Here is a 19,960-nt window from a genome sequence, read left to right on the forward strand (position 1 = left end):
AGAAAAATGTTCAGGTTCAACTGAGGGATTGGAAAGGAAGTGGAACATGCACAACCACAATGCATGATCCATTACACTGCAATAGAGCTAATCTTTCTCCCTTGATCCCAATTGTTGATCCACTGGACTATACATTCAGAAAAGAACTTTACGTATTTATATAGATACTAGATGGTGGCCTGATTCTAATGCATCGGGTATTCTAGAATATGTATGTAGTTTATTTCTGAAGATTTCAGAATAATGCAATGAATACACAGGATTCGGCCGGCCGGGCGTGACCAATCATCAAAGCGTGGTTCAAATCCCGTGCCAATTCGCAGCCGGACTGCATCTGTCGCTGTTTTTTTGTGGCAGGCCGGGCGCGACTAATCAGTGAAGCCAGGGCCAGCTCCAAGTTTTTGTGGGCCCCGGGCAAAAAAGTCTCACAGCCCACGTAGCATATAACACAGCCCACGTAGTATATAGCACAGCGACGTAGTATACAGCACAGCCACGTAGTATATAACACAGCTACGTAGTATATAACATAGGCACATAGTATATTGCAGCCACGTAGTATATTGCCCAGCCACGTAGTATATAGCACAGCCCACGTAGTATATAACACAGCCCACGCAGTATATAACACAGCCCATGCAGTATATAGCACAGCCCATGTAGTATATAGCACAGTCCAAGCAGTATATAACACAGCCCACGTAGTATATAACACAGCCCACGTAGTATATAGCACAGCCATGTAGTATATAGCACAGCTACATAGTATATAGCACAGCCACGTAGTATATAGCACAGCCTACGTAGTATATAGCACAGCCTATGTAGTATATAACACAGCCCACATAGTATATAGCAGTGTGGGCACCATATCCCTGTTAAAAAAACAATTAAAATAATAAATACTTATATACTCACCTTCCGGCGGCCCCCGGATCCAGCCCAGGCCTTTAGCGATGCTCCTCGCGACGCTCCATTCCCAGTAATGCCATGCGGCAATAACCCGTGACCATGTAGCGGTCTCGCGAGACTGCTACGTGATCCCGAGTCATTGCCGCAATGCATTCGTGGGACCGGAGCGTGGCGAGGAGTGGGAAAGGCTGCCGCGGACACCGGAGGTGAGACTATAATGTTTTTGTTTATTATTTTAACATTATATGTTTTTACTATTGATGCTGCCTAGGCAGCATCAATAGTAAAAAGTGAAGCGGTGTTTAAATCCCGCCCCAGTATCGCTGATTGGTCGCAGCCGACCTGGGATTTCCGCGACAGACGGAAGTTACAGACAAATAGACGGAAGTACCCCTTAGACAATTATAGATTTATGTTATGGTCTTCTAAAGATCCATTCACTAAGTTTGAATATAGAACCAAGGGTTAGACGAAATATCTAATGTAAGCGCTAATTTGAAAAAAAGCCATGGATCTAAATACCCGAATGCCAGACACTGTTGATTTTTATTCAATGCAATAGAAAATATCGATATATGGACTAGCCAAGCCCTTTCTTCTCAGTGACACCACAGCAAAACTACAGTTTCCAGCTCAGTATGCTGGTGTTTACAGTCTTGTACAGTGAGGACATTTTCATTGCTTGTTACCATCTGTATATGTACAAGCTTTACATAAAGATGTTCAGTCTCACTGACCAACACTGCATGTGGGACAAAGTCTATAGGAATGAAAACACAGGAAACATGCATGTAAGCTTTAAATATTGTGCAGCATGGTGGCCTAGTGGTCAAGACTGTAGCCTTACAGCACAAGGGGTCTGAGTTTAAATCCCACCAAGGATAATTTCTGCTCGAAGTTTACATAATCTTCCCATGATGGCATGGGTTTCCTCTGGGTGCTCTGGTTTCTTCCAACACTCCAAAGACACACTTACAGGAAATTTAGATTGTGAGCCCCAATGAGTACAGTGATGATGTACAGTTGAAAGTAGTTTACATAAAGACACAAATGCATACGCATATTTTCTCAATATCTGGAATGAAATCAGAATAAACCTTTCCCATTTTAGGTCAATTAGGATTACCATAATTATTAATATTTGCCAAATGCCAGAATAATGATATATATAGAGTCAGAATGTTTTAAGGCTTTTTATTACTTACTGCAAAGTCAAAAGTTTACATACAGCAAGATTTACTATGCCTTTAAGCAATTCTGGACCATATGATGATGTCATGTGTTTGGAAGCTTCTGGTAATTTTTTTTTTTTTGCAACATCTGAGTTAATTAGAGACAAACCTGGCGATGTATTTTAATACACACGTGAAACACCTTGCTTCTTTGTGTAGCATCATGGGAAAGTCTCAAGAATTCAGATAAGATATCAGGAAGAAAATTGTGGACTTGCACAAGTCTGGCTCATTCTTGGGTACAATTTCAAGATACCTGACGGTGCCTCGTTCATCTGTTCAAACAATTATACTTAAGTACAAACAAGATGGGAATGTCCAGCCTTCATACTGCTCAGGAAGGAGACAGATTCTGTGTCCCAGAAATGAACGTGCTTTGGTCCAACAAGTGCATATCAACTCAAAGACGAGAGCAAAAGACGTTGTGAAGATGGTGAAAGCTGGTAAGAATGTGTCACTATCCACAGTGAAAAGAGTACTGTATCAACATGGACTGAAAGGCCACTCTGCCAGGAAGAAGCCATTACTCCAAAAGAAACATAAAAAAGCCAGATTAATGTTTGCAAATGCACGCAGGAACAAAGAGCTTAATTTTTGGAGACATGTCCTGTGGTCTGATGAAACTAACATTTTTGGGCATAATGACCATCATTATGTTTGGAGGAAAAGGGAGAAGCTTGGAAGCCTAAGAATACCATCCCAACTGTGAAACATGGGGGTGGCAGCATCATGTTGTGGGGTTGTTTTGCTGCAGGATGGACTGATGCACGTCACAAAATAGATGCTATCATGAGAAAAGAAGATTATGTGGCAATATTGAAGAAACATCTCAAGTCATCAGCCAAGAAGTTAAAGCTTGGGTGGAAATGGGTCTTCTAAATGGACAATGACCTGAAGCATACTGCCAAAATGGTAATAAAGTGGCTTAAGGATAACAAAGTCAATGTTTTGGAGTGGCCATCACAAAGCCCTGATCTCAATCCTATTAAAATTTATGGGCAAAGATGAAAAGACAGGTGCGAGCAAGGCGACCTACAAACCTGGATCAGTTACACCAATTTTGTCAGGAGAAAATGGGCCCAAATTCCAACCATTTTGAGAAGCTTGTGGAAGGATTTCCCAAACGTTTGACCCAAGTCATTCAGTTTAAGGGCAATGGTACCAAATACTAATGAAATGTATGTAAACTTTTGACTTGGCAGAAAGTAATAAATATGGCTTAAAACATTCTCTGTCTCATTATTCTGGCGTTTGGCAAATATTAATAATTATGGTAATCCTAATTGACCTAAAACAGAAAAGGTTTACTCTGATTTCATATCAGATATTGAGAAAAACATGCATATGTGTCTTTTTATATAGTGTATGTAAACTTCTACTTTCAACTGTATGTAAAGTGCTGTGGAACTAATGGCACTATATAAGGGGGGGAATAAATAAATATAAAAGGGACCAAGACATATGAAGCCCTTTCAGATCGTGAAAGTGTTGCCTGTTGCAAAATTCATAGGAAGATTGGACTATTAAAGCCAGAATGATGAAATGGTCATGTAGGAGTGACAACTTTTAAGAGCAAAAGAACAATTATGAAGAGGGCATTTGCTAAAATATGGTGCCACAAATATTGGACTGAGATACATATCTGTATCTCTGTATTTAAGGCTGTGTAGGGAATAGTACCAGGAATAAGCACCAACATGGCCACTGATATCTAGGACAAATCTAAAAATCTCTTAGAAAGGAATGTGGAGTTAATTTTGTAGGTACCAATTCAAGATCATCATTGCCTGAGAAAGAAGGGTATCCAAAGCTTTAGAGAACCATGCATTACATTGGCAGGCCTGTTGTGAATTCTGCTTTTGGGCTCCCTCCGGTGGTTGTAGGTGGTAATGCAGTTGCCCCTGAGTTGCAGTCTTGGTCAGGTGTATCTGCTGATTGCAGATCTGACTGGGGTATTTAGGCTTGCAGGATTCATTAGTCCTTGCCAGTTGTCAATTGTTGTTGGGAGGTGTAGGACCTCTGCCTGGTTCCTCTTGCCTTTCTGCCAAATCAGCAAAGATAAGTGTCTGGTTCTTTTTCACTGTGGCACACATGTTGTGTGCTTCACAAGTCAGTGCTATTCTTTGTGTTTTCTTGTCCAGCTTAGATTGTGTCAGTATTTTCTCAGTCTTGCTGGATTCTCTGGAGTGGCAGATATACATTCCATGTCTTTAGTTAGATTGTGGAACTTTTTGTATTATCTGCTGTGGATATTTTTGGAAGGGTTTTAATACTGACCGCCTAGTTATCTGTCCTATCCTTTCCTATTTAGCTAGAGTGGCCTCTTTTGCTAAATCCTGTTTTCTACCTGCGTGTGTCTATTCTTCTCCTACTCACAGTCATTATTCGTGGGGGGCTGCCTATCCTTTGGGGGTCTGCTCTGAGGCAAGATAGCATTCCCATTTCCATCTATAGGGGTATTTAGTCCTCCGGCTGTGTCGAGGTGTCTAGGGAGTGTTAGGCACACCCCACGGCTGCTTCTAGTTGTGGTGTTAGTTCAGGATTGCGGTCAGTACAGGTTCCACCGACTCCAGAGAAAGTTTCATGCGGCTCCAAGGTCACCAGATCATAACACAGGCCATTGATTTTAATGGGGATTTATTTGCCCTGTGGCAGTGCTTCTGGTTTTACTGCTTACATAACATTGTTCTGGTGTCCTGCTTGCAGGACAATAATTACTGTCAGTTCAGTGGTTTCTTATTATAAAAAAAGCTATTGTTCCAGCCAGACAACTCCATCAAGTGCAAATAGAAATGACAAGAGACACTTGAAGTTTGTCAGTGCAAACAATGTTTGTAATGGTGAAAAGCCTATGACGCAGAAAAGTCTGTGAGCTTCAGATGTGAAGAGGACCTTTCACTGGATTTTACAATTTAGACTTAGCGCCCCCCACAGTTAGTGATGCGCCACTGATTCTAGAACAGTTTTTCTTTTTCTTCTGCATCCTTAACTTCCAAAGTTATGTCCCCCTGGTAATAATAGTGTACATTTTCCCTTCACCCAACTGGGTGTATACCACAAAACCTCTCTGTCTACTGTAGATAAACAAATTTAGATTGTGAGCCCCAATGGGGACAGAGATGATAATGTTTGTGAAGTGCTGTGGAAATGAATGGCGCTATATAAGCGAGTAAAATAAATCCTTTAAGTTACACTTATATAATAAAGAAATAAATAGAAGGGCTTATTATATCCGGTGGGTATACGTACACACCATGCTTATAGTAGTACCAGTTATGAACACAATCCAGTCTGTTTAGTGACCCTATGCTGAAGGATGCCATAAGTTTCTGTTTTCACATTATGTATTATATCTGTCCTAGATTTCTGCTAATTCTACTTGTGTCAAATACAGTGAGGGAGGGGAAGGACTAAATGTCCTGTCTATACTGTATATTTAGAGTTTTGTTTGCTAATAGAAACGTAACTCGCCATATGTGAAGAATTAATAATACCTGTCTACCTCATCAGAAGAAAACTGGTATATTGATGATGAATCATATTTCTTAGAAACATGGACAATCTTTCTGATAGAAGGTGCTGTCATCATACCGACGCAACCCAATAATTGACATTGGACTTATTTTTAGTATATATAATTTAGAAAAAATTTCCAGCATACATTACTCTGTGCTCATGTGATATTATTAAAAAACACAGTGTTATCATATCATAAAAGAAGAAACACCTAGCTTGGCACTGTAAAGTTCTGGGTTCTTCTACATTGGCTAGCAACGTCTACATTGTCTTACTCGGTGTTCATCTATTCTCACACAATGGACAGATGTGACATTACTTCAGTAAAAAGAACATCCAGGGACATCCATGTTAATGTAATAATTGTAATATCCCTTTGTGCTTAGCCCTGTATTTGGCTATCTCCGGCAGGCCCATACACAATAAATGGTCTGGGCCATCCCTCCATTCAAAGAAAGCATTTCAGGGCCATGTTCTCAAGACTGGTAGGGGTTCCAGAAGCAGCCCTCCAAGTGATTAGCAAGTTATCACCTATCCTGTGGATTACTGATAATTTGATATGATTGGAATAACCCTTTCATTATTTCAAATATAGCTTTATATATAGTTATTAGAATACTAGCTATTGTTTTTGCAAACAAATCACACTCCCAGTTTCTGGTCTGGTGTCAGTATTGTTGAGTTGTAATGCTTATGTGGTGTGGTCAATGTGTCATATGTAAAAAAAAAGTAGGACAATGTGATTGATTGTAAGGACAACTTGAGGTATTTCAAAGTCAGACAACAATGAGTTAAGAGCTGCGTATCCCACAAAGTGTCCTTTCAAGAATATGGTATAGATTCCAACAGGGTGGAAGTATAATTTAAAACATATTAAAAATGCATGTAAATGGAAAACAACGTACATATGCTATTAAAAAATGATTAAGGCTACTTTCACACATCAGTTTTTTGCCGTCAGGGACAATCCAGCGAATTTTTTAAAAAACGGATCAGGCAAAAGTTGGTGCCGGATCCGTTTTTTTCTCATAGAATTGTATTAGCGACGGATGGCCTCACGCTTCATCCTTTTTTCGCCGGATCCGTCAAAAATTAATTTTCCGGCGGCCAGAGAAAACGGACATAGGAACGTTTTTTGTGACCGTCGAAAAAAACGGGCAGCAACGGATCCGTCGCCGTGCGTAGTTTGCTATAATGGAACCCTATGGCGCCGGATCCGTGAAATGATGGAATCCGGTGACGGATTCCATATTTTAAACTAAGCATGCATTTTCCATTCAGGGGTTTCTCTCTCTCTCCCTGGATCAGCTAGTCGGATCAGGAGAAAAACGGATCCGTTGCATCAGTTTTTCACAATTTGCGAAGGACCCGTTTTTTCCAAAATTCAACGAATTCAGCCTGATGGCAAAAAACTGATGTGTGAAAGTAGAATAAGAGTTAAAGTTGAAACCAGAAGTTTACATACATTATATAAAAAGACACATACAGTATGCATGCTTTTCTCTTTTATGTCAGTTAGGATTACCATAATTATTACTATTTGCCAAGTCCCACCATAATGAGAGAGAATGTGTTAAGGCATTTTTATTACTTACTGCAAAGTCAAAAGTTTACATACATTTCATTAGTATTTGGTACCATTGCCCTTAGACTGAATGACTTGGGTCAAACGTTTGGGATTTCCTTCCACAAGCTTCTGACAATAGTTGGTCGGAATTTGGGCCCATTTCTCCTGACAAAACTGGTGTAACTGATCCAGGTTTTTAGGTCACCTTGCTCACACCTGCCTTTTCAGCTTTTCCCATAAATTTTCAATAGGCTTGAGATTAGGGCTTTATGATGGCCACTCCAAAACACTGACATTGTTATCCTTAAACCACTTTGTTACCATTTTGGCAGTATGCTTTGGGTCATTGTCCATTTGGAAGACCCATTTCCGCCCATGCTTTAACTTCCTGGCTGATGTCTTGAGATGTTTCTTCAGTATTGCCACATAATCTTTTTTTCTCATGATACCTTCTATTTTGTGAAGTGCAGCAGTCCCTCCTGCAGCTTTTTAACACCACGACATGATGCTGCCACCCCCGTGTTTCACAGTTGGGATGGTGTTCTTAGGCTTCCAAGCTTCTCTCCTTTTCCTCCAAACTTAATGATGGTCATTATGCCCAAAAAGTTAAATTTTAGTTTCATCAGACCACAGGACATGTCTTCAAAAATTAAGGTCCGTGTTCCTGTGTGCATTTTCAAATATTAATCTGTTTTTTTTTTATATGTTTCTTTTGGAGTAATGGTTTCTTCCTGGCAGAGTGGCCTTTCAGTCCATGTTGATACAGTACTCAATTCACTGTGGATATTGACAAAACCTTACCAAATTCCGCCATTATCTTTTCAAGGTCTTTTGAAAATTTACCCTTGGGTTGATATGCACATGTCAGACCAAAGCACGTTCATCTCTGGGACACAGAACCCATCTCCTTCCTGAGCGGCATGATTGCTGGATATTCCCATCTTGTTTGAACTTGAGTATAATTGTTTGAACAGATGAACAAGGCACCGTCAGGTATTGTGAAACTACACCCAAGAATGAGCCAGACTTACGCAAGTCCACTATTTTCTTCCTGATATGTTGTCTGATTTCTTGGACTTAACCATGCTACACAAAGCAGGATGTTTCAGGTGTGCATTAAAATACATGCACAGATGTGTCTCTAATTAACTCATATGTTCCCAAAAAATCCTATCAGAAGCTTCCAAACACATGAAATCATCATATGGGCAGTCCAGAATTGTTTAAAGGCATAGTAATCTTAGTGTATGCAAACTTTTGACTTTGCAGTAAGTAATAAAAATGCCTTAAAACATTCTCTCTCTCATTATTCTGGCATTAGACAAATATTAATAATTATGGTAATCCTAACTGACCTAAAACAGGAAAGGTTTATTCTGATTTCATTTCAAAAATTGAGAAAAACATGCAGATGAGTCTTTTTATATAGTGTATGTAAACTTCTGATTTCAACTGTATTAGGCTAGTTTCACACTAGCGTTTGCATGAGCTGCGGAGGGCTGCGGACTTCCTCCGTGAAGCCCCACCCTCGGCCGCACCTCCGCCTCTAGCTCCGCCTACTTCTGCATGCGGCCGGCTTGTGGCCTGTGTACCTATCTTTAACATTAGGTACGCAGGTCGTGCCGCAGTATGCGGATGCTTCCGCATGCGTCGTTTTGACGATGCGGCGACTAGCGTAAACGCAGCTTGTAGCAATTTCATTTTTTTGCCGCATCGTCAAAACGACGCATGCGGAAGCATCCGCATACTGCGGCACGACCTGCGTACCTAATGTTAAAGATAGGTACACAGGCCGCAAGCCGGCCGCATGCAGAAGTAGGCGGAGCTAGAGGCGGAGGTTCGGCTGAGGGCGGGGCTTCACGGAGGAAGTCCGCAGCCCTCTGCAGCTCATGCAAACGCTAGTGTGAAACTAGCCTTACATTTATCTAGCATGGATCCACCTGGTATTCACAGTGTATAGATGTATGAGCTGGGTGCAGTGAGCCGAGTGCTGGTGGTGGACACCAATGCTCATTTGTAGTCTCTGCTCACTACAGGGCAGCCAAAAAGAAATAGCTTCCTGTCCTGCTGGTCAGGTAAGGAGCAAAGTCACTATAACTGGAAGAACTGCTGAAAAGGAAGTAGAAACAGATTATATTGTCAGCTGCCAGGGAGGGAAAGAGACTCATTCTGTGCTGCCTCTAAAAACCTATATTATCAACCGCACCAAGACAGGTGGGGCATAGAAGCAAATAAAAATGTAAGTTAGAAAGAATAATAGAATAGTCCCATAAAAAAATGAAAGGTTATGCAGGCAATCAAAGGTATATGTAAATGTGCCGAAAACAGTAAGTTATATGAGTTGCTTATATATTTCTAACTTTCCCAGGTTCGGCAACTCGATCCACACGACAGCGTTTTTACTGTTTTCATGTGCCCAGTGCTAATTGTGAAGGACTGCTCATTTAAATAGCTAACCCATCCCTTTCCGTTCTCTGTTTATATATCAGCCCTGACCAAGAAGGGGACTGGCTTAAGAATTTTTTTCTTACAGCCATTTTCATAAAATCCCTGGTTATCTGCTGCAATGCTGGAGTCCTCATGTTACCAGAGAGTGAGCATGGATTCATCAGCATGCACACATAATTGAAAGAGCTTCTCAGCTAATAGTGTAGATAATCAGGAAAAAGGCAGCAAGCAAAAATGGGGTAAAGGCCCCTATACACATTAAACTAACATTGGCAAAGCCGGGCGATATTGTTGGGTTTAGCCAACAGTACAATTTGTCCCCAAATTTCCAGAGAGATGAAGTTGGGGGAGATAAAAAAAAACCCAGAATGCCCGTTTCAGGATCCTTTTGTTCTCTAACAGATAAGCCAAAGATGTATGATAGTGGTTCCCTCATAGAAAACAGAGGTCTTTTCTGTGTATGGAAGAGTCAGTTGAGAAAGCTGAGAGTTGAATAATTGGCTAACAACTATTCCCCAACTCCAGTCTTCAAGAATCACCAACAGGTCATGTTTTCAGGAATAGTTTTGCCCACGTGTTGGAATTAGTGCCTGTGCAGGTACTTCACTTATCACCTGGACAACACTAAGGAAATCCTGAAAATGACCTGTTGGGGGCTCTTGAGGACTGGAGTTGGATGTATGCTGTTACTTTTGTATATTATGTGTTGTGTGTCAATTTATGACTTTTTTTAACGTGATTTAAATAAATAAATAAATAAAGTTCTGATTTTATGTACAAGGTTATTATATGATTTTCTACTGATTGAGACCTTGCAATTTGATTTTTTTCAACGAACACTGATCTAAAGTGTATGGGGGGGCTGCTCTGCAATCAGGGTCTCAAATAATTGAGTGTAAACCTGTGACAGATTCCCTTTAAATAATGATGTATTAGAAATAATATTAGCTCTGAATGAATTTATTCATAATTACATACTGACAAATATGATGAAATTAATTTTTCTTTACTATTGTGGTCTTTAGAACACTGCTAAATTCACGCTATGCACATAGCCATCTATTTGTATTCTCTTCTACTTTACTGACATTTCCCAAATAGAAGTTGTCCATTTAAATATTTCTCAAATGTGCTCAATCCTCCCTGAAGGTTTATTGCGTCAATGCAGAAGATAGTGTAACCCTGAGATTACACGCACATTTGTTCAGATTGGTTCGTTTGCTTCACAACCTTGAACGATTTAACAAGAGACATTTCATAACTCTGTCTTTATCTTTTGGCAGCACTTTTGATGCTACACGATAAGCTTCTAAAGAGAGCACATGTTTGTAAGACTATATAATATATGCTCCCTTCCGCTGTATAAACACCAGACATGGTTGCAGTTTCCTTACCTATTTAGTGCTTAAGTTTAGGGCCAAATATTTTACACATGGAATGAATGTGTGCGATGTAAGTAATGCTGTGCAATTGTGAATGTATCAGTCGCATCCTTATATCCTATATCTTAGTCATTTGCACAATTTGCACGCCCAAACAGGTGGCAAGTGTTAACACGGCAAGAGAAGCTTAAGACATCAGATTGCAATTTAATAAATGAAAGGTCAACATGAAAAGTCAAATAACATTGCATCTAAAGTAACAGTGATTAAACAGGAAAGTAAAGCACATTATGAAAATGTACACTAGCATTGTACATTAAAGGAGGGTGTATTGCTTTTAAAGAAGCACTCCATTCAAAACATTTATCCCTTTAGTATATTGCAGTCAATGTGAGCTAACGTGCTTGGATAAGATGTTATCTGACCATGCTCGAGTGCTAACCAAGTATCTTTGGCGTGCTTGAAAAATACAGTTGTGCTCAAAAGTTTGCATACCCTGACAGAATTTTTGCTTTCTTGGCCTTTTTTTCAGAGAATATGAATGATAACACCAAAACTTTTTCTCCACTGATGGTTAGTGGTTGGGTGAAGCCATTTATTGTCAGACTACGGCGTTTTCTCTTTTTAAATCATAATGACAACCCAAAACATCCAAATGACCCTGATCAAAAGTTTACATACCCCATTTCTTCATTTCTTAATACCGTGTATTGTCCCCTCTAACATCAATTACAGCTTGAAGTCTTCTGTGGTAATTTTGGATGAGGTTCTTTATTTTCTCAGATAGCAAAGTTGCCCTCTCTTCTTCTTGACAAAAAGCTTCCAGTAAATTCCTGGGCTGTCTAGCATGAACTGCGCTCTTGAGATCTCCCCAGAGTGGCTCAATGATATTGAGGTCAGGAGACTGAGATGGCCACTCCAGAACCTTCACTTTATACTGCTGTAGCCAATGACAGGTTGACTTGGCCTTGTGTTTTGGATCGTTGTCATGTTGGAACATCCAAGTACTTCGCATGCTCAGCTTCCATGCTGATGATTGCAAATGTGCCTACTGTATTTGCTGATAATGTGCTGCATTCATCTTTCCTTAAACTTTGACCAATTTTCCTGTGCTTTTGTAGGTCACACATCCTTAAAAAATCAGCGATCCACCTCCATGCTTAACAGTAGGAATGGTGTTCCTTTCATCATAGGCCTTGTTGACATCTCTCCAAATGTAACGTTTATGGTTATGGCCAAAAAGTTAAATTTTGGGCTCATCACTCCAAATTACCTTGTTCAACAAGTTTTGAGGCTTGTCTGTGTGCTGTTTTGCAAATTGTAGGTGAGATACTTTGTGGCATTTGTGCAGTAATGGCTTTCTTCTGGTGACTCGACCATGCAGCCCATTTTTCTTCAAGTACCTCCCTATTGTGCTTCTTGAAACAGCCACACCGCTAGTTTTCAAAGAGTCCTGTATTTCCGCTGATGTTATTTGTGGGTTTTTCTTTGCATCCGGAACAATTTTCCTGGCAGTTGTGGACAAAATTTTTGTTGGTGTACCTGACCGTGGTTCTGTTTTTACAGAGCCCCTGATTTTCCATTTGTTAATCACAGTTTGAATGCTGCTGACTGGCATTATCAATACCTTGGATATCTTATTGTATCCCTTTCCTGTTTTGAACAGTTCAACTACCTTTTCCCATAGATCCGTTGACAATTCTTTTGCTTTCCCCATGACTCACAATCCAAAAACGTCAGTGGCTGGATGAAAGATGCAAGAGTCTGTCTGGATCCCAGAAACTCATCAGCTTTTATGCACACACACTAATTACAAGCAAACAGGTCACAGGTGAGGATGTTACCTTTAGTAGCCATTCAAACCCATTTGTATCAACATCTGTTCATGTTATCAGGCCAAGATCACCAGGGTATGTAAACTTTTGATCAGGGTCATTTGGATGTTTTGGGTTGTCATTATGATTTAAAAAGAGAAAACACAGTAGTTTGATAATAAATGGGTTCGAGTCCCCGTGTCTGCATGTCTCACAACTGTCTGACAGCCGCAACACATGCAGGGATTTCCTAAAACACAGGCGAACAGCCACGAGACATGCAGCCACGGGGACTCAAACATATTTTCGAGTGCGCCAGAGACACTCGGTTAGCACCGGAGCATGCTCGGATAACACCTTTTCCGAGCATGTTCTATCTTCACTACAGTCATCATATTACATAGCACTGTGTATATACAATTGTTCATTTTGCCCATCTACCCAGTTAATTGTTCTCTTTTCCATTAGGTCTATGACATCACATGCTTAAAAACTGATTGGCTAAATCCTTCAAAGCTCTATGAAGAAACAGGAGATCAATTTTCTCTGTATGACTCATGAGTCATTGCAACAGTCCCTAACAGGCAAGAAGAATGCAGCAGCTGGGTCAGGAGCTGTAGAGGGGAATGATAAATGTAGAGACAAGAGACTATTTGTTTCTACATAGAGCAGAGAAAAGAAAATAATTTTCTGGGTAAAAGGGCAAAATGAGCAATTGTAAGTACACAGTGCTATATATTATGATGACTGCAATATATTAAGAGGATAAAAACGTAGATGGGATGAGGGCTTCTTGAAGGAAATCCTTTTGTTACTACAATGTAAAATGCACACCGACATTCACTGATTCACAGATTTGTAAACAAAAACAAGTCCACTAAAAATGGCTTAGAGAGGATAACTCAAGCAGAGACTTGCCAGCTGGATATCGCTAGATTCTGTTCACATCTGTAATAGGAATTTCGTTTTTCTGTTCTGCTAAAGGAATTTATACAGGAAATGGATCAGCCACAAGATAGCTATAAACTCACACGATGACTATATTGGGGTTCTTCAGATTTTCTTCATTGTCTTCGGCATTTTGTCAGAAAAAAATTGTGCTGCGTGCTGGACTATTTTATCCAAGAAAAACTACCTTATTTGTGATTCAGAAGTAAAAGGATTGTAAGATGAAAGCATTTCTCCATGTAACTCTAATGATTAATCTTTTTGTCATATGTTATGTTTTTCATTAGGCCACAACAGATTTGATCCCCTGAATACCTCCCTTCCTAAGACATCATTCACATGCCCATGCTGCTCATATGTGTTGTATCCATTTTTTTCAAGGACCGTGTATCCGTTCAAAACACACAGAGAAATGTCTGTTTTTTTCCAACAGCATGGATGAAAAGTGACAATACAACTCTATCAGTCCATGAAAAACACATGCAGCACACGGATGGCATCAATGTATGTGTGCTGTCTGAGTTTAACATTGCAAAGTATAGGAGAAACTTTGTAATTAATTTCTTTATCTATCCATGAAAAATACTGATGACACACTGATGGTAAAAATGCACACACTGATAAAAACGGATACACGGACCATACACTGACGGTAAAAATGGAAACACTGATGTCACACTGATGGTAAAAATGGACACACTGATGTCACACTGATGGTAAAAATGGACACACTGATGTCACACTGACGGTAAAAATGGAAACACTGATGTCACACTGATGGTAAAAATGGAAACACTGATGTCACACTGATGGTAAAAATGGAAACACTGATGTCACACTGACGGTAAAAATGGAAACACTGATGTCACACTGATGGTAAAAATGGAAACACTGATGTCACACTGATGGTAAAAATGGAAACACTGATGTCACACTGATGGTAAAAATGGAAACACTGATGTCACACTGATGGTAAAAATGGAAACACTGATGTCACACTGATGGTAAAAATGGAAACACTGATGTCACACTGATGGTAAAAATGGAAACACTGATGTCACACTGATGGTAAAAATGGAAACACTGATGTCACACTGATGGTAAAAATGGAAACACTGATGTCACACTGATGGTAAAAATGGAAACACTGATGTCACACTGATGGTAAAAATGGAAACACTGATATCACACTGATGGTAAAAATGGACACACTGATGTCACACTGATGGTAAAAATGGAAACACTGATGTCACACTGATGGTAAAAATGGAAACACTGATATCACACTGATGGTAAAAATGGACAAACTGATGTCACACTGATGGTAAAAATGGAAACACTGATATCACACTGATGGTAAAAATGGAAACACTGATGTCACACTGATGGTAAAAATGGAAACACTGATGTCACACTGATGGTAAAAATGGAAACACTGATGTCACGCTGATGGTAAAAATGGAAACACTGATGTCACGCTGATGCACAACACCAATGACATGGATACAATTTTTTCATACATGCATTTAAACACAAACGTATGAATGAGGCCTTATAATGAGTCTGATTTCTGTGCCATATTCTGGTGTATTCTACAATACCACTGAAAATCAGTAGGTAAAAGGAGCATTAGGCTTTCCAAATAGAGAAAGTTTTGTGGTCTTCAGAATTATTTTTAATGTTAAATATATTTTTTTCCTGGAACTTCCTTTTCCTATTTATGCTGTTAGAAACTAGGATGTTTTTTTCTTTAATGTGACCACATTCTTAGTTTTTACATTGTACTGACATACAATTGAAATGGTTACTAAGCTCATAGTGAAGATACAGAATTGCAAGCGAACATATGATGGTGACAGTCATGTGACTTTTCCACTTAGAGGTGACCGACAATAGAGACTATGGAAAGAAAATCTGACAAGATGTAATTCAGCTAATGCTGTCAGGAAACACTCAGCACAGGAGAGGAAGGCATTGTGCTACACACCCGAATATACTGTACGTACTGAGAATTGTTTTGAATTCTTGTCCAACAGTTTATGGGACATTCTGTACTTACTGGATGTACCACAATGCTCCTAACTTTAGGAAGAAACCTTTAAATCCGAAAGCCAGTAGTATGATAGTAAGATATAGAACGCACTGTCAAAAACAATAACGATACACAAATGCAAGTATTGTATCCAGTCTTCATCTACGTAACTATCTGAAAATGTACTGTACGATAAACTTTCTTCTTTCCCCATCCAGCTGGCTTGTATAAACACTCCCCAAATTTCTAGCTGATGTTTAAGTTAGAAAAGTAGCTTGATGAAGCACAGATATCTGTCACTGGCCTTCTAAATCCCCTTAAAGGACACACTGACATGATATATGTCTTCTCCCACTGCCTGGGGCTCCAAAGGCACAATAGATTTATAACAGTTTGATGTGAACTCCTATGAGCTTTCCCGCTGTGTCTCCAGGCCCATGTCTGCAATGGACAGTCTGACGTCACAGAGCAATGATGAGCAGGCGATTTAAGTCAAGGTCGATCCACTTGGCAGGGCTTTTCATGGTTAAACGCCAGTGATTTGGATGTTGAAACTCTTACTCACTTGAAAGGTCACCGGGGAAATTGTATTTTAAAAAAGGTTTCCATACAGGTAACAAACAGCAGAATATTTGTTTCTTGTAATTATCATGGCAAAAAAAGCCTGTCTAACGTTAGGAAGCACTGAAAATGTCAATACCGAAAAAGATCTATCTGTAATAGGAAGAATCCATTTCCTTAAAATATAGGCTCAGCTTTGTAGATCAGAATCTACACCATGTCTCTATCCAGACTGTGTCCCTGACCACCTGGTGTCATTGAATTAGCATATAACGCACACATTAGGCTAGGTTCACGCTAATGCAGTGCTCTCTGCTAAGCACTCCTCTAAGGCCACGTTCACACAGTCAGTATTTGGTGAGTATTTTACATCAGTATCTGTAAGACAAAACCAGGAGTGGGCCAATCAAGAGGAAAGGTATAATAGAAACATATGCACCACTTCTGTATTTATCACCCACTCCTGGTATAGGCTTACAAATACCGATGTAAAATAACTGACCAAATACTGATAGTGTGACCGTGGCCAAAACAGGGATTCTGTTGGATTCTACCAAAACCAGAATTCTGACAGGAAACCCAGACTCCTCCCCAATGGAGCCATTTGTTTCACAAAAATGTGGCATATCATTCACATGAATGTCTGATAAAGACGAATACTGCCAGAATAGAGGCCAGACAGGGTGCAGAATGACTCAGTTGGGTTCACTGAAATTAATAGCTGCATCAGGGCTCTGCCAGGGTTCCCTTCTGCATCCTGTTTTTCGAGGATTCTGACACAAACCCCAACTCAGTGCTTGGCAGAGAGCACTATATTACTGTGAACCTCGAATTAGAAAGGCGCCTCTAGAATGGATGAATATTACTGCCTCTTGTGCTATATTATTTTATGTGGCCCTTCTGAATCAGATAGGGCTGATACCTTCATTTTAGAAATCTATCTTGGTGTTTTGCAGAAATCCAGCATTCAAATCTTATGCAAATGAGACACAGATGATTTGGGATGGGATACCGCACTTGCAGCTCTCCTGCCCGCCCTCAATACTGCCTAACAACCGCCTGCCTCTTGTGTCAGACTGACAGGTTGCAAGCAGGTGGCCGGATGCCATACAAAGACAGAGCACAAGGTGGAAGTAACCACTGAAACAATTTATTTCTCTGATATCGCGGGAATTGCAGAAACTATGAAACAGTTAATGCTAAATAGGGTAATTGCAGCATGAAACATACGATAACAAATGCACAAATAATCTCCAGATTCACTCTAGCTACTAGAGCAGTCTTTGGTTATATGTTCTTATAACTTCTGACAAAGGGGATGACACCGGCACCAGAGAAAGTCACTGCATTATCGATTATCCTAACATAGGCCCTAGCGGAGGTGTCCTGGCCCAGACCAACCCCTGCACTGTTTGTTACCGCGAGTGTCCACCCCTGAGCGGAGTCTTCTACAGGATCTTAGGTACTTGACCGACAGTGGATGTCTCTTGTACCCCATGAGATGAGGGCTGGGCATCAATTCTTGACGGGCGTACCGCACTCTGGACTCCAGGTATTGACCGGCGCAGGTCCGGTTTTCAGAATTTGACTGGTGTCTTGATTCTTGAACTTGCCTGGCGTGGATCGGATCTTCGAATCTTGACTGGCGTAGTCTGAATTCCAGAACTCGCTTGGTACCACCCTGGTTCTGCTTACAGGACACTGCCTCGTGCCTTTTGCTGCAGCCTGTCATTTCGGCCTCAGCGTCTTCCTGGATGCACGTCTTGCATGTTCCTTTACTTGGCTCCAAATCTCTTCCCGTTTTGATGCGCTCGCCTTTCATATCGGTGAACTGCGTCATCAAGATTACCTGACCCAGTGCTCCATTCAAACTCTTCCCCTCTGAAACTCTGCCTCTTCTGGTTGGTTCCATTTGGTCTTGTTTCTTGTCTCTTATGTTGCACCTTCTCACAAGGTCTTGTTTCAGTTACCTGCCTCCACACCGAGATTTCACACAAGCCCTTATAGTGCCAGGGGCAGTCAATGCACAGTAATGCCCTCATGATGTCTCTAGACCCAGTGAGTCAATCCGAGCATTCAGTACCAGACACTAATGGCACTTGCGGGAGATCTTGGTCAAGGGACCCAGGTCACTGAAACAAGATTAACTTGTCACTCTGACACAAGAGTTAGGCGGCGTTTGGGGAGTAATGAGGGAGGGGCAAGAGAGCTGTAAGTGCACCACCTTGAAACACTTTCGGCTCATTTGCATAAGATTTCAATGCTGGATCACTGAGAAACAATAACATTTGTAAAATCAAGCTATTAATTTAATCAGCCTCAAAGCTACTGTACATACAAATCATTTGTTTGAGACATAATATCCTCATGATAGGTTCCCTTTAAGCATTATGTATCATCTAAGGGCATGAAAGGGATTTTACAGCTTGTTTACAAACCTGACAGTGGCAAACTGGCAGACTGGAAGAGATGATAACCTATCTATCAGCCTCCTAATTCTGTTGCCAATCAGTGGCCTCAGCAGCCGTGTAACTGGTAGCTGTTACTTCATCACTACTGGTCCAGAAGAGACTGTTGAAATGGAAGCACTGAAGTGAGGAGCAAAATCCCAAGTTGAGTTCTTTTGTTCCCATGGCTTGACGTGGTCAGATTTTTTAACAAGCCAGAAAACCTCTTTAACCCCTTAAGCCCCGAGGGTGGTTTGCACGTTAATGACCAGGCCAATTTTTACAATTCTGACCACTGTCCCTTTATGAGGTTATAACTCTGGAACGCTTCAACGGATCTTGGCGATTCTGACATTGTTTTCTCGTGACATATTGTACTTCATGTTAGTGGTAAAATTTGTTCGATATAACTTGCGTTTATTTGTGAAAAAAACGAATATTTGGCGAAAATTTGGAAAATTTCGCAATTTTCCAACTTTGAATTTTTATGCCCTTAAATCACAGACATATGTCACACAAAATACTTAATAAATAACATTTTCCACATGTCTACTTTACATCAGCACAATTTTGGAACCAAAATTTTTTTTTGTGACGGAGTTATAAGGGTTAAAAGTTGACCAGCAATTTCTCATTTTTACAACACCATTTTTTTTTAGGGACCACATCTCATTTGAAGTCATTTTGACGGGTCTATATGATAGAAAATACCCAAGTGTGACACCATTCTAAAAACTGCACCCCTCAAGGTACTCAAAACCACTTTCAAGAAGTTTATTAACCCTTCAGGTGTTTCACAGGAATTTTTGGAATGTTTAAATAAAAATGAACATTTAACTTTTTTTCACACAAAATTTATTTCAGCTCCAATTTGTTTTATTTTACCAAGGGTAACAGGAGAAAATAGACCCCAAAAGTTGTTGTACAATTTGTCCTGAGTACGCTGATACCCCATATGTGGGGGTAAACCACAGTTTGGGCGCATGGCAGAGCTTGGAAGCAAAGGAGCGCCATTTGACTTTTCAATGCAAAATTGACTGGAATTGAGATGGGACGCCATGTTGCATTTGGAGAGCCCCTGATGTGCCTAAACATTGAAAC

At 40.3% G+C, this 19,960-nt stretch overlaps 1 protein-coding gene across 2 annotated transcripts in view; it reads right to left on the bottom strand.

Moving 5' to 3' along the window:
• PDE7B (phosphodiesterase 7B) overlaps positions 1 to 19,960 on the bottom strand; it is a 638,072-nt gene that overhangs the window by 94,214 nt on the left and 523,898 nt on the right. The gene's annotated exons all lie outside the window — the stretch shown is intronic.

The sequence above is a fragment of the Ranitomeya variabilis genome, chromosome 2, assembly GCF_051348905.1.
Source record: "Ranitomeya variabilis isolate aRanVar5 chromosome 2, aRanVar5.hap1, whole genome shotgun sequence".
Taxonomy (NCBI): domain Eukaryota; kingdom Metazoa; phylum Chordata; class Amphibia; order Anura; family Dendrobatidae; genus Ranitomeya; species Ranitomeya variabilis.